Source organism: Musca autumnalis, unplaced genomic scaffold (genome assembly GCF_047663935.1).
Source record: "Musca autumnalis isolate F117 unplaced genomic scaffold, ASM4766393v1 scaffold_5, whole genome shotgun sequence".
In the NCBI taxonomy this organism is placed as follows: Eukaryota; Metazoa; Arthropoda; class Insecta; order Diptera; family Muscidae; genus Musca; species Musca autumnalis.
This window is the reverse complement of record NW_027412088.1, coordinates 19,911,902-19,924,406: the sequence shown is the minus strand read 5'-3', so window position 1 is coordinate 19,924,406 and position 12,505 is coordinate 19,911,902. Positions and strand designations below refer to the sequence as shown.

General features: G+C 33.0%; 1 protein-coding gene across 6 annotated transcripts in view; it reads right to left on the bottom strand.

The window, feature by feature from the left end:
- Nox (NADPH oxidase) overlaps positions 1 to 9,780 on the bottom strand; it is a 74,701-nt gene extending 64,921 nt beyond the window's left edge. For 2 of the 6 annotated variants that reach the window (XM_073988089.1, XM_073988092.1), the window contains exon 1: positions 8,675 to 8,878. The gene's annotated coding sequence lies outside the window, so the exon portion shown is untranslated. Of the gene's footprint in view, positions 1 to 8,609; positions 8,896 to 9,677 lie in introns of those variants that run through there. The other 4 variants (XM_073988093.1, XM_073988090.1, XM_073988091.1 and 1 more) reach the window with 4 other exon arrangements.
- Positions 9,781 to 12,505: the final 2,725 nt, after the last annotated feature.

The following is a 12,505-nucleotide window of genomic DNA, read 5'->3' as shown; positions in this document are numbered from 1 at the left end:
TAATTCGAACGAATTTGAATTTGAACCGTCTTAGAAAAACCGGCCATTAAATTTATTTTTTTTCGTTTTCACAAATTTTCACTGAAAACAAAAATATATTTTTATTGGTACTGATTGTTGCCAAAGCAAAATTTAAACGTTGGTTGACTTTTAATTAATAATTTGTTTCGCTATTGTTTGAGAAGCATTTTAAAATTTTTACTGAAAGTACTTCTTGTGGTCCTATTTATAGCGGATATTATGTTTTTCGATATAATGGTCCAAAAGCTTTAAGAAATTCTATGTTGACCAACGAAAATAACTGGTGGGTGCGACATGGAGTGACCGACGTTGGTCCAATCGTTAAACATTGTAATATTTCTCTTTCTCTCAAACTTAAATCAAGTACGAAGATATACTATTTCGGACAACTCCTTCTGCTATCGACCTTCCTTACAAAAGTTTTGTTTAAATGCAGTTAAATGACCGTTCGGGGTTTGTTTAGAAACTTTCATCGAATTTCATCGACTCGGATTTCAAAGATATATATGCAATTTTTTCGTAGGCAAACCTATGCCCTACGCCCATTCCCCTACCATGAACAATTGTTCAGAAATCTATTTTCCTGCCCAAAGCCTCAATTTTTGGTCGTCAAAATATGCATTTTTTGCAAAATTTATGGAGAAAGAAATAAATATTTTTCGAAAACTATATCATATATAGGATTTATTTATTTGTTAGGTAGGTAGGATTGTTGTCTTAAGAAACGTATTAAGAAATTACCGTAGCGTTTACACAAAGTTAGTTATTTTATTTTTCCTAAGGTTCTAAATTTTAGTGAAATTCCAACTTTAGTGGACTATAAATTTTAAGGAACAACTTTGTCGTTTTTGATTCACCGGAAGATATTTTCAGCTTTCATGTGAATCAAAAACGATTCAATTTGGTTCAGTAGTTGCAGAAGAATTCCAGTTCAATTTCAATTTTTGAGTTTTTTAATATTTTGCATCAAAATATGAGTGTTTTTGTGTTTTTATATCTACCTATTTATTAAAAAAGTTCAAACTCTAATAAATAAAACATATAATAATAATTAAAAAAAAAATTAAATTGTTTTTTTAAATTACATAAAATATTTGTTGGTTTTTCATCTATAAATCGGTTTTATATAAAAGTTCATATATTTAAAAAAAAACGCACATTTGTGCAAAAATGGTACTATTAATTTCAATAAATTTAATAAAAGTGTTAAACGGACTGGATCGTTACAAATACGAAATACTGTAAAGTTGGAATGTCACTCGTTTTGTGTAAACGCTACGGTAATTTGTTAAAATATTTTTTTAAAGTCAACAATCCTACCTACATTACAAAAAAGCTATGATGTAATGAAGAATTTTCTAAAAAATGAAAGAGCATAATTGCAACAAAAATAATTAGATTTCCAATTTCTAGATTAAGGATGAATTTTAGGTGGAAGTGGATCTCCAGCCATTACATATGGTGCCATTGGAGTTTTTACACCCTTCGGGCTGTTTGCTCAACAAGTATGGACTTGCCCCTGAAAAAATTATACCATCGTAATGCAAGTTGCTTCAACAAAAATCAAAGTGATTCGATTGCAGGTCTTAAAATGAACTTATCCGAAACTTTGTATGGGAGGTACCGGATGGAGTGGACAAATTTGAACCTGATCTATATCTGGTAGATATATTAAGATGTATAAAGTATGGACCAATTCGGCCACTCCCTTCAAGAGTTACCGTACCAACAATTTTTCCGAACATTTTTGAACTTTTGTGGGGGAGGTACCTGAAGGAGGGGACCGATGTGGCATATCTTCGAACTTAAACTATGTTTGGACAAAATATTACTAAGGTCAAATTTTGGATCGAATCGGTTGATTCGTTCGAGAGTTATCGTGCGCTCCAGCCAGCCAGACAGACAGACGGACGGACATGGCTCAATCGACTGCAAATTGTCTGAAACACATTTCATCCAAACATACTTGGGGTCTAAAACCATTATTTCGATGAGGCACATTTTCATCGTATCAAAGTGTATGTACCCTCCTTAGCCTAAGGGCTGAGGGTATAAAAATCATTAAAAATGATCTTCGCCCTAACAGGCAAAATTTCAAAAAAAATATGAAAATTATTTTTTTTTGGTCTGCACAAGTAGGGATAACTCCTTAAGATAATTAATATTTTTAAACTTTTATTGTCAAGTATACAAAGAAAATCTCACAAATAATGGCCATTGTCCCAAAAAAGAAAATCTTACAAATGAAAATTTGACAAGTACACTGTACAACAAAATTGAACTTTTCTTAAAATTACAGGGAAACCTGTACAGATTATGAAAGAAGACCGAAAAAAGAAGACACGTGTATCGGCATTTTGAAAGTTTACGTCGCGAAGTAACCGAAATAGGCGTTTGATAGGATTTGAAATATTCGGCATCAGATTCCTTGGAATCCTTGCATTTTAGGTATAAAGTGTGTTTGGCAATATTACTGACAACAATGCGGGGTATCATGCGAGTCACTAAACGGGCCTTTTTGGTCCCTTTTTTAAAATACGTTAAAAACTCCTTTAAAATGTGATCGTATCAGACCAAAATATTCTACAAAATTATTTGTCGTAAAATTGTACTATAGGCCCCCGGATACATCAAAACTCTAAATCGTACCTAAACGCCAGGAATCTGCCAAAAGTAAAATCACGTTTTAGGGTTAATGTTGTACTTTATCTGTGTTTATTAAGTTTTGTCCCACAAAACTTCATTCTAGATAGAAGACATCAAAGACAAAAATATTCTCCATCAAATTGCAATATAAGTTGCCGATGAAAATGAAATATGTATTTACAATATATATCAAGAAAATATATACATCAAGTTTGCCGACAAAATACCCAAATATTTTTATACCCTCCACCATATGGAGGGTATAATTAAATTTGTCATTCCGTTTGTAACACATCGAAATATTCGTCGGAGACCCTATAAAGTATATATATTATTGATCAGCATAAAATTCTATGTCGATTTGACCATGTCCGTCTGTCCGTCCGTCCGTCCGTCCGTCTGTCTGTCTGTTGAAATCAAGATACAGCTCGCAATTTTAAAGATAGAGAGTCAAAATTTGGTACAGAAGTTTTTATTACTTGCAGGATGGTTGGTATTGAAAATGGGATATATCGGTCCACGTTTTGATATAGCCCCCATAGAACGGTACCTTCCGATTTTCGGTATTTTTAAGGTTTTAGCTTCATTATCCTACCAAAATGGCTGAAATTTGGTACGTAGTCTTCTTTAGGGGTATACAACATTCCCCCAGAATTTTGTCGGTATCGGTCCACACCTTCATATAGCCCCCATAGAACGGTACCTCCCGATTTTCGGTATTTTTAGGGTTTTAGCTTCATTATCCTACCAAAATGGCTGAAATTTGGTACGTAGTCTTCTTTAGGGGTATAAAACTTTTCCCCAGAATTTTGTCGGTATCGGTCCACACTTTCATATAGCCCCCATAGAACGGTACCTCCTGATTTTCAGTATTTTTAGGGTTTTAGCTTCATTATCCTACCAAAATGGCTGAAATTTGGTACGTAGTCTTCTTTAGGAGTATAAAACTTTCCCCCAGAATTTTGTCGGTATAGGTCCACACCTTCATTAGCCCCCATAGAACGGTACCTCCCGATTTTCGGTATTTTGAACGTTGTGGCCTCAATATTCCACCGAAATGACTGAAATTTGGTATTTAGACTTCGTTGGGGTACTCAAACTACCTCTTTAAATTTGTCGGTATAGGTCCACGCCTTCGTATAGCCCCCATGGAAAGGCACCTCCCGATTTTTCGTATTTTGAAGGTTGTGTCTTCAACATTCCACCAAAATTGCTGACTAAAATTCGTCGGTATAGGTCCACATTTCGATATAGCCCCCATAGAACGGTACCTCCCGATTTTAGTAATACTGATGATTGTGACGTCAATATCCAACCGAAATGGCTGTAATTCGTTATTTCGTCTTCCAAGAGTTATAAAATATTCCAGAAGAGTGTTATCAGTATAGGTCCACGTCTTCCTATATCCCCATTGAAGCTTACTTCTTGATTTTCGGTATTTTTTAAGTTTTAGCCACACTCTCTTACCGAAATATAGGAAATTTGGTATTTAGTCTTCTTTGAGCCTAAAAACTTTCCGTCAGAAATTTGTCGGTATAGATCGACGTTTTGAAATAGCCCCCATAGAATGGTGCCTCACATTGTTTTACCGAAATTGCTGAAATTTAGTATTAAGTCTTCTTCATACACGAAAGGAAACTAATTATTCCATTTTACTTCAATACAACTTGTGGTGGAGGGTATAACAAGTTCGGCCCGGTCGAACTTAACGCCGTTCTTACTTGTTTTTGAATAAATTTGTTTTGTTCTTTTTTTCGAGTTGACGCATGAAAGTAACATGAAATTTAGTTTTAGACGAAAGGTGTTAAAGGAAGAAATATTCTGTAAGTCCCGGAACAAACTACATATATATCTAAGTAAAATACATTGTTAAGTAAATGACGTTACAAAATTAGATATTATAGGTAAAAATTAGTTGTTAAACTTTTAGACTCTTAATTAAAATTTATTCCATACTGAGTCAAAATCTCCTAAAATACATCACTTTTTTGGAATTGTGTTAAAAGAAGAAATGTTCCAAATCAAATTTCATTATCAGTCTCTGACCAAAAGACATTTGTAGCTATACTATTTAACATCTCAAAGTGTTTACTTAGATATCTAGTTTGTTCTGGGACTTACAGTGAAATTTTGTGTAGAATATTTCCTCCTTTAACATCTTTCGTCTAAAACTATATTTCTTGTTACTTTCATGCATGAGCTCGACAAAAGAACAAAACATTTTTTTTTTAAATATTTGTGTGTTTTGTTAGCAATTTTGATGTACATATTTTCTTGATATTTATTATTAATACATATTTCATTTATTCCGCGACTTGTATTGAAATTTGATGGAGAATATTTTTGTCTTTGACGTCTTCTAACTAGAATGAAGTTTTGTGGGACAAAACTTAATAAACTCAGATAAAGTACAACACTAACCCTAAAATGTGATTTTACTTTTGGCAGATTCCTGGCGTTTAGGTATGATTTAGAGTTTTGGTGTATTCGCGTAAAATTTTATGGCAAATAATTTTGTAGAATATTTTGATCTGATACGGTCACATTTTAACGAAGCTTTTTTTACATTTTTAAAAAAGGGACCAAAAAGACCCGTTTAGTGACTCGCATGAGGGTTAATTTTTTCATAAAAAGATACCCCGCATTGTTGTCAGTAATATTGCCAAAGACACATTGTACCTAAAATGCAAGGATTCCAAGGAATCTGATGCCGAATATTTCGAAACCTGCAGAAATGGGCGAAACTTGCCACGCCTATTTCGGTTACATAGCGACGTAAACTTTCAAAATGCCTCGTGATGCCGATACACGTGTTTTCTTTTTTTATGTCCACTTTCATAATCTGTGCGGGGTTTCTTGTAATTTTAAAAAAAGTTCGATTTTGTTGTACAGTGTTATTATTTTTAATCTCTATTAGAATACAGTATTCGTTGAACTTTTAATTTAATAAATTTTAATTTCGTGGGAAATTACTTTTCACTTGTATATATTTTTGTTTGAAAATTTTTAATTTTTTTAAAACTCCATTTTGTATAGAAAAATTAAAAATAATTATATATAAAATTTTCTGGACACTTTTTACGATCTGATGATACACACAGAGTCGGTGGTGGGTCGGTCGGCTTTCTTGTTACACAATAACAAAAGAACTGATGAATATGTGTGGCGACATCCGAAACTATAGTCTTATCTATCTGCACAAGTGCACTGTGGTCGAACTTGTATGGAAAGAGCGGCCAAAAATACTTCCTGAGTAAATTTTAGATTTAGGTTTTTCGCAACACAAATTAAAAGAAGCAAAAAAAAAAAAAATCAACATAGGTCCAACTTTAGGTATAGCCCCCATAGAACGACACCCCTGATTTCTGGCATTTTGGGGGCCTTGACCACATCTTTCAATGAAATTGGCTACAATTTGGCGATCGGTATTCCCTAGTGTTAGCAAACCTTCTTGCAAAAAATTTTTGAATTGTGTCCTCGTTTTGATAGGGTCCCAATATAATGAATGGTACACACCTATTTTCGGAATTTTGAAGGTTTATTAATTATTAATTCGAAATGGCCGAAATGCCACTTAATCTTTCCTGGAGGTAGGTTACCATCAGAATATTGTCGATTAATGAAGCCCCCCCCCCTCCCCTTTAATGTTGTCCCCATAAATCGGTACCGTCCAATATTCGGTATTTTTAGGGTTCTAGCCGTAGTAATCAATCAAAATGGCTGAATTTTCCAAATTTTACATTGAGGACCACATTATGACGTATCCTTCTTATAACTAAACCGCACAATGTCTCTTCTATATATTTTAAAACATTTGAAAAAATGACAAAACTACCCTGAAAGATGCCCTCAGTTTTTTGGGAACCATTTCCAAAGTCGCGGAAAGATGCAGCTGATAGTTTGAAAATATTATCCTCAGACTAATTATACTGAAGAAATAACATTACAAAACGTCGGTGTCATGCTTAAGTGTTCCATACGCCGTTTGCCCGTTTTGAGATAATCGCATTTTAATGTTTTGCGTCACAACTGTGTGGAGCTGACTAAAGCAAATATTTATATTTTTGACTTGAAATATTAATAATAGTGTATAGAACATATTTGCAAAAAATTAGAGGAATATGTACTGGAATATAAAAGTTATAGAGATTTTTTTTTAAAAAAAGAATTTTTGTCGATTTGTTCTATATTCGCACTTATGACACAAATGTGAAATATTGTAAATCACATGGAACAAAGTGACAAAAAAATGTTCTATATTTGCCTCAATAAATTAAAAACTTCTAAATCGAAAATTAAAATTTTGATTTTCGAAATGTGTTTTTAAACTTGTAAATTTTTAAAATATTAATTTCATAACTAAAATAAAAAAAGTTTATGCTTTCCCTTCGAGGCGTGGATATCTCGGAAACTAGAGCAGATAGGAGAAAGCCGACTAGAAATTCAGAAAGAGCATACCGGAAAACGCTAGAAACCACCTGTATCTCAAAAAGTCAAAAATGGCGTATGAAACTCTTAAGCATGACACCGACGAAAAGTCCTTTAGTCAAGACGCTCATTCAATAATGAATCCCAAAAAGTAACAAACTCAAAACTGCATAAAAATTAACTTAATACATTGTTTTTCAATATTCGAATTAAAGTTGGTCAATATAGAGTTCATTTATTTTTATATTAATATTTTACTTTCACCTAACTTTTGCACTAAATTCACCTCCAAATCCAACCTGTAAAATTTTTCTTTTTTGATGCTATTCTCAAACAGTAGAGTAAGAAGTTATCCATAACTAATTTATTTTAGAGAAATCTAACATGTAAGGAGTAGGTATGAACACATTTAGTACCAAACTTTAATTTTTTTAATTTTGGTATCAGTACCAAATTAACTATTTTATTTTTTATTGTTTTTGAAATATTGTTTAACACATTCCAGTAGTTATTTTAGAAAACTCTGTTATATTTATATTATTTATTTTATATATTTTCCAACACTTTTTATTATATTTAGTTATTTTACAAAATTTCAAATTTTAATAAATGTTTTAATAAACTTTTTTTTTAATATTTTTAATCTGGCACAAATGTACTTTTTTATTATATTTTTACTATTTATTTAATACATCCTCCAATACTTTTTTTATTATATTTAATTATTATACAAAATTTAAAATTTTAGTAAATGTTTTAATAAATTATATTTTTATTTTTTATTAATAAAATGGCACAAATGTCCGTGATTTGTCCATAATTTGAATTTAAATTTAACTTTTTTTAAATGCTATTTTTTCTTTGTCAATATTTATCATAATTTTCAGTTGATTTTTTTAAGAAAATCTTTTGGGTTTAATCTCTTTTATTTTATTCAATTATGTGTCATGTGGTAGTTTGATTTTTTTATTTATTATACAATATTCAAAATTTTAGTAAATTTTTAATAAAATTATATTTTTAATTTTTATTAATAAAATGGCACAAATGTCCGTGATTTGTCCATAATTTGAATTTAAATTTATTTCATAATGATTTATTAACCTTTTTTAAATTTTATTTTTTCTTTGTCATAATTTATCATAATTTTCAGTTGATTTTTTTTTTTTTGAAAATCGGTAGGGTTTGATCTTTTTAATTTTATTCAATTATGTGTCATGTAATAGTTTGTCCCAATTTACATTAGGCGAGTTTACTTGCGGCAATTGTCAGTTTGTCGGTGAGAGAGGGTGTTGAGAGGCAAAGGGTTACCATATGCCTCACCTCTCTCTCCTACAAAATGACAATTGCCGCAAGTAAACTCGCCCAATGTAAATTGGGACTTTGATTCCTTTTATTTTGAAGCAAATTATCTATTTTATTCTTCAATTGTGGTTTCCACAAATTTTCTACTTCCATATTATTCATTCACATATTTAAAGAAAGCCTATGGCAAACACTTTTATTTTCATTACATTTTCAATTAAAAAATTCCAGTTTTCACTTTCATCATTACATTTTTTTTTGTGAAAAAATACACTTGGGAATATTATTTTCACTTTTTTCTTTGCAATAATGTTCACCAAAATATTTCAAATAAAAAATATTTAATGAACATTAACACCACCGTCGTTAAAAAAATGAAACTAAATTAATTTTCAAAATTAATTGTTTGCGCGCTTTGAAATTTAAGAAATTCGTAAGAAAGAAGCAGACGTGCGAATTCAGCAGTAAAACAGCAACTGAAAGGGAAATTTGTTCAGAATTATTGCACAACACACGGTTAACAAGGCACACAAAACACACACACACGAACACTTAACAAGCTTAAGGTAAGGTAAAAAGATTGGCGGTTTCTCTTATACGCCGCTATACGTTAAACGTTGAATGAATGATCAAACGAGGGAGTATCGGACATACGATCCACAAAAGCAATCCCCAACAACAAACACTTGCTTGCTGCTTATGTTGGGGAAGCTCTTACAATCCACTTGGAGTTTTGGTTTTGGTTTTTATTTTTTTGTTTAGGGAGATCAATGAGAGAGTATTCAGCCAATTGACTTTTTACGTGAATTACTGCATGTCTTCTTCTTCCAGCCAGAATGCAAGCAACTTCGACAATACGGCGCAAACGAAGCTCATTGCTGGCTGGAAGTTGTGCTGTGTGTCCACTGCAAGAGGATTTTTCCGATTAGTTAAAGTTTTCAAACGGTGATCATCGTTAGACTTGGCGGGGCCAATAGCAACGTTCGAAACAAACGAACCGAATGTCTGGCAAATGCCCAATGCAATGGAATCGCGGCCGGGCCGTCGCGTCTATGACACACTGTTTCCAAATGGTGTTTTAGCAAGTTTTCTGTTTTTGTTTGTTTTCAATTTCAAATAATGATCACTGATCAATCTTTTTTAATAAAAGAAAAAATAAAAAAAAAAAACGCTTGTATTGAGCATGCGCGCAAAGCTACTCGTATGTTACACTAATTGATCTTGATTTGGTTGGTGCTGTTGCATTTAGGAGGGCACAAATTGAAATACATATTTACAAACGTTGGAATAAGCGAGCGGATGATCCGCGTTGTTTTTGTTTAGTTTTTTGGCGTTAAACGTTTTGATGCAATCCGTTCAAGTTATAAAATTCAACTGAACACGTTTCGTTCGTTAAAACCCCGCGTGTGGATGCTTGTAGCCAGACAGAGGTTACGATGTGAGCACATCTACGCTCAACAGCTTATACGCTTTTACTGCTGCTGCTCCCAAAACAAAAGGTAGCCCATCCAACAGTTAGCCCTCCTGCTCGAGATTCGTTTAATTAAAAAAAATCCATTGTGGTGTTGTTGTTTTTGCATTGTAATCTCAAAAAAAGCAGAAAATCGAAAAAATATAAAATAAAAAAATTAGTTGTTCATTCGTTTCGATTTCTTGGAATGTTGTTGTTGTTTCTGCTCCACCACCACCATTCATCGTTAATCTTTTCGGCTGGATTTTTTCGTTTTTTTTTTGAAATTTCAATAAATATTGAAATGTTTACTTCACAGTGAAAAAAAAAATCGAAATGCACTTGAACCAAAATGAAAGTGAAGCTGTATTGGTGTGAAAATGTTTATTTTATTCAAATGTTGTTGTTTTTTCGTGTGTGTGTGTGTGCTGATATTAGAAGTGCGTTCAAGTGTGTACATTTTGAAGGGGATTTTAAATGCAGATCAGCCGATTGAACTCTTTTTTCATTTTTCAAAAATACAAATTGTGAATAATTAATACAAGTGGTGCGCCCGACCTCTTCTCATCCTTTTGCATATTAATTAGGTGTAAATTGGGATGTTCTTCGACAAGGTCATTAGTTTTTAGTGTTTGAACTTTACACCAGTACGTGATTGGGGAGAGTATTCAGCAGTTCATTGGGGAATAGCAATTTATAGTTTAAATTCATGGATTTCTATGATTTTAAGCCATTTCAGATTAAGCCGCAATTTAGAATAGGGATATTAACAAGCATTTTTTGTTGCGGTTGTTGCAATGGAAATATATATTAATTACTAGCAGAAACGGGTCCGGTTTGCTGGCCCGTAGTATTGTTTTTAATGACAACTTTTTATGCATTTTACACTTTACAATTAAAAAATAGGTATTTTCTACCTCACTTCTTCGGGTCCATTGTCAGACTGAGTAATTCATTGAGGATTTAAAATTTATAAACAGATATTATTTTGTATCTGCAATCTTTCCAGTCTATAACGGACTTTGTCGGATTTTCCCGCCCAGGGAAAGACCATTTTTAGTATTAATTTTTTTAATTTAATTTTCTGTTTGGACCTTTACTCATTCCACTATTAAATACGAATTCCGTAATGAATATACTCCATGTTTGTTATATCATATTCGATGTATATAGAGGTCTCGAGGCATTACACTCAATGGACGTGCGTGGAAAAATGTCTATTGGACAAAATGTATGAAGGGTTTTGCGTGGACTATATCTTAAAGCCAATAAGAAATTTGTCTCACTCGCTTCACCAAAATTTTGCTAAACAGTAGGAGAAAATAATGACGTAAAATGAATTTGTTTGCGTCAAAAACTGTTAAAATCTGCTATATTTGGCAAATCCTCTTGCATTTTTCCTGTAATCAACGTAGTATAACACTGTCCAACATTTTTAAGGTTGTCGTGTGCGAACAACTTCTACCGAGGATTTTGTGAAAGTACAGACCCAAAAGACAAAAACGCTAGTTGGGTATTGTTTTGTCAGATCCAACTAAGATTTTATGTTCTCATCTAAAAATTGCTAAATATGTATTAAATTTTTCGAAAAAAACGCGGTTGTATCTCGGAAACCAATTCGAATTTTGTTTTGACCTTTTTAGCAAAATTAAAGATAAGGGAACAACGAAAATATTTGTACAAAAAATCGACTCGACAAACTGCATTAGCGCTATAAAATGTATGCAATATCTAACAAGTAAAAAAGTATCAGTCGACTTAGCCGACAGAGATATACCCTCAGCCTGTGTATATTGAAACAATTTTTTCCCAAAATACGTATGTATTTAGGACATTTGAACCGACAAAAATGTTGATTAGGATTAAAGATCAAAAGTTTTGAGGAGGAGATGCTAAAAGGACCGTTATGGAAGTGGATCCCCAGCCACAACATATGGTGCCATAGGGGGTTTTTACACCCTTCGGGCAGTTTGCTCAAGAAGTATGGACTTGCCTCTAAAAAAGCTTTTACTCCCGTAATTGAGGCAGCGAATGCAAGTTGCTTCAACAAAAATCAAAGTGATTCGAGAGCAGGTCTTAAAGTGAATTTATCCAAAATTTTGTGAGGGAGGTACCCGAAGGAGTGGACAAATATAGTCCATATTCGAACCTGATCTATATCTAGTAAATATATTAGGATTTGTAAAGTATGGACCAAATCGGTAACTCCCTTCAAGAGTTATTGTGCGCACAATTTTTCCGAACGTTTTGAAATTTTGTGGGGGAGGTACCTGAAGGAGTGGACCGATATGGCTTATCTTCGAACTTAAACACAAGGCCACATTTTGGACCGAATTTCAGTTCCGCGCGAGAGTTATCTTGCGCTGCAACAACTACACACGGTGTCATAGGGCTTTTTGTAACTTTCCGGCTATTTTCTCAGGGGCAGTGAATACAAGTTGCTAAAGCAAAAATCAAAGCGATTTGAGAGATGGCCCTAAACTGAACTTTTCCGAAATTTTGTGTGGGAGGTACCCGAAGGAGTGGACCGATTGAGTCCATAGTGAAACGTTATCTAAGTATGGTACACATTTCGCGATTGCCATAGTATGGACTAAATCGGTTACTCCCTTCAAGAGTTATCGTGCTCACAAATTTTCCGAACATTTTCGAACT